Source organism: Anopheles marshallii (assembly GCF_943734725.1).
Source record: "Anopheles marshallii chromosome X unlocalized genomic scaffold, idAnoMarsDA_429_01 X_unloc_195, whole genome shotgun sequence".
Lineage (NCBI taxonomy): Eukaryota > Metazoa > Arthropoda > Insecta > Diptera > Culicidae > Anopheles > Anopheles marshallii.
In genome coordinates, this window is record NW_026525774.1 from 25,001 (window position 1) to 28,327 (window position 3,327).

The window sequence follows — 3,327 nt, forward strand, 5'->3', positions numbered from 1 at the left end:
AAATTTTTTGCCCGTCTCGACCAACTCGACCGATGGTGACCACAGCAGGGTGCTCCATACAAATTTTCCTTATGTGGAATTTTCAGTGTAAAATAAGGTTTCTCCAATCGATCGCGGGTTTCACTTTTCATCATTTGCTAGGTCTAACTATGATGTTTTGAGTGGTCCCGCAAAAATTTTTTCTTGGACCGGGCCTTCCTTCCCGGCCCTGTCGGTGTGCTCTGCAGTAGGGTGCTCCATACAAATTTTCCTTATGTGGAATTTTTCAGTGTAAAATAAGGTTTCTCCAATCGATCGCGGGTTTCACTTTTCATCATTTGCTAGGTCTAACTATGATGTTTTGAGTGGTCCCGCAAAAATTTTTTCTTGGACCGGGCCTTCCTTCCCGGCCCTGTCGGTGTGCTCTGCAGTAGGGTGCTCCATACAAATTTTCCTTATGTGGAATTTTTCAGTGTAAAATAAGGTTTCTCCAATCGATCGCGGGTTTCACTTTTCATCATTTGCTAGGTCTAACTATGATGTTTTGAGTGGTCCCGCAAAAATTTTTTCTTGGACCGGGCCTTCCTTCCCGGCCCTGTCGGTGTGCTCTGCAGTAGGGTGCTCCATACAAATTTTCCTTATGTGGAATTTTTCAGTGTAAAATAAGGTTTCTCCAATCGATCGCGGGTTTCACTTTTCATCATTTGCTAGGTCTAACTATGATGTTTTGAGTGGTCCCGCAAAAATTTTTTCTTGGACCGGGCCTTCCTTCCCGGCCCTGTCGGTGTGCTCTGCAGTAGGGTGCTCCATACAAATTTTCCTTATGTGGAATTTTTCAGTGTAAAATAAGGTTTCTCCAATCGATCGCGGGTTTCACTTTTCATCATTTGCTAGGTCTAACTATGATGTTTTGAGTGGTCCCGCAAAAATTTTTTCTTGGACCGGGCCTTCCTTCCCGGCCCTGTCGGTGTGTTCTGCAGTAGGGTGCTCCATACAAATTTTCCTTATGTGGAATTTTTCAGTGTAAAATAAGGTTTCTCCAATCGATCGCGGGTTTCACTTTTCATCATTTGCTAGGTCTAACTATGATGTTTTGAGTGGTCCCGCAAAAATTTTTTCTTGGACCGGGCCTTCCTTCCCGGCCCTGTCGGTGTGCTCTGCAGTAGGGTGCTCCATACAAATTTTCCTTATGTGGAATTTTTCAGTGTAAAATAAGGTTTCTCCAATCGATCGCGGGTTTCACTTTTCATCATTTGCTAGGTCTAACTATGATGTTTTGAGTGGTCCCGCAAAAATTTTTTCTTGGACCGGGCCTTCCTTCCCGGCCCTGTCGGTGTGCTCTGCAGTAGGGTGCTCCATACAAATTTTCCTTATGTGGAATTTTTCAGTGTAAAATAAGGTTTCTCCAATCGATCGCGGGTTTCACTTTTCATCATTTGCTAGGTCTAACTATGATGTTTTGAGTGGTCCCGCAAAAATTTTTTCTTGGACCGGGCCTTCCTTCCCGGCCCTGTCGGTGTGCTCTGCAGTAGGGTGCTCCATACAAATTTTCCTTATGTGGAATTTTTCAGTGTAAAATAAGGTTTCTCCAATCGATCGCGGGTTTCACTTTTCATCATTTGCTAGGTCTAACTATGATGTTTTGAGTGGTCCCGCAAAAATTTTTTCTTGGACCGGGCCTTCCTTCCCGGCCCTGTCGGTGTGCTCTGCAGTAGGGTGCTCCATACAAATTTTCCTTATGTGGAATTTTTCAGTGTAAAATAAGGTTTCTCCAATCGATCGCGGGTTTCACTTTTCATCATTTGCTAGGTCTAACTATGATGTTTTGAGTGGTCCCGCAAAAATTTTTTCTTGGACCGGGCCTTCCTTCCCGGCCCTGTCGGTGTGCTCTGCAGTAGGGTGCTCCATACAAATTTTCCTTATGTGGAATTTTTCAGTGTAAAATAAGGTTTCTCCAATCGATCGCGGGTTTCACTTTTCATCATTTGCTAGGTCTAACTATGATGTTTTGAGTGGTCCCGCAAAAATTTTTTCTTGGACCGGGCCTTCCTTCCCGGCCCTGTCGGTGTGCTCTGCAGTAGGGTGCTCCATACAAATTTTCCTTATGTGGAATTTTTCAGTGTAAAATAAGGTTTCTCCAATCGATCGCGGGTTTCACTTTTCATCATTTGCTAGGTCTAACTATGATGTTTTGAGTGGTCCCGCAAAAATTTTTTCTTGGACCGGGCCTTCCTTCCCGGCCCTGTCGGTGTGTTCTGCAGTAGGGTGCTCCATACAAATTTTCCTTATGTGGAATTTTTCAGTGTAAAATAAGGTTTCTCCAATCGATCGCGGGTTTCACTTTTCATCATTTGCTAGGTCTAACTATGATGTTTTGAGTGGTCCCGCAAAAATTTTTTCTTGGACCGGGCCTTCCTTCCCGGCCCTGTCGGTGTGCTCTGCAGTAGGGTGCTCCATACAAATTTTCCTTATGTGGAATTTTTCAGTGTAAAATAAGGTTTCTCCAATCGATCGCGGGTTTCACTTTTCATCATTTGCTAGGTCTAACTATGATGTTTTGAGTGGTCCCGCAAAAATTTTTTCTTGGACCGGGCCTTCCTTCCCGGCCCTGTCGGTGTGCTCTGCAGTAGGGTGCTCCATACAAATTTTCCTTATGTGGAATTTTTCAGTGTAAAATAAGGTTTCTCCAATCGATCGCGGGTTTCACTTTTCATCATTTGCTAGGTCTAACTATGATGTTTTGAGTGGTCCCGCAAAAATTTTTTCTTGGACCGGGCCTTCCTTCCCGGCCCTGTCGGTGTGCTCTGCAGTAGGGTGCTCCATACAAATTTTCCTTATGTGGAATTTTTCAGTGTAAAATAAGGTTTCTCCAATCGATCGCGGGTTTCACTTTTCATCATTTGCTAGGTCTAACTATGATGTTTTGAGTGGTCCCGCAAAAATTTTTTCTTGGACCGGGCCTTCCTTCCCGGCCCTGTCGGTGTGCTCTGCAGTAGGGTGCTCCATACAAATTTTCCTTATGTGGAATTTTTCAGTGTAAAATAAGGTTTCTCCAATCGATCGCGGGTTTCACTTTTCATCATTTGCTAGGTCTAACTATGATGTTTTGAGTGGTCCCGCAAAAATTTTTTCTTGGACCGGGCCTTCCTTCCCGGCCCTGTCGGTGTGCTCTGCAGTAGGGTGCTCCATACAAATTTTCCTTATGTGGAATTTTTCAGTGTAAAATAAGGTTTCTCCAATCGATCGCGGGTTTCACTTTTCATCATTTGCTAGGTCTAACTATGATGTTTTGAGTGGTCCCGCAAAAATTTTTTCTTGGACCGGGCCTTCCTTCCCGGCCCTGTCGGT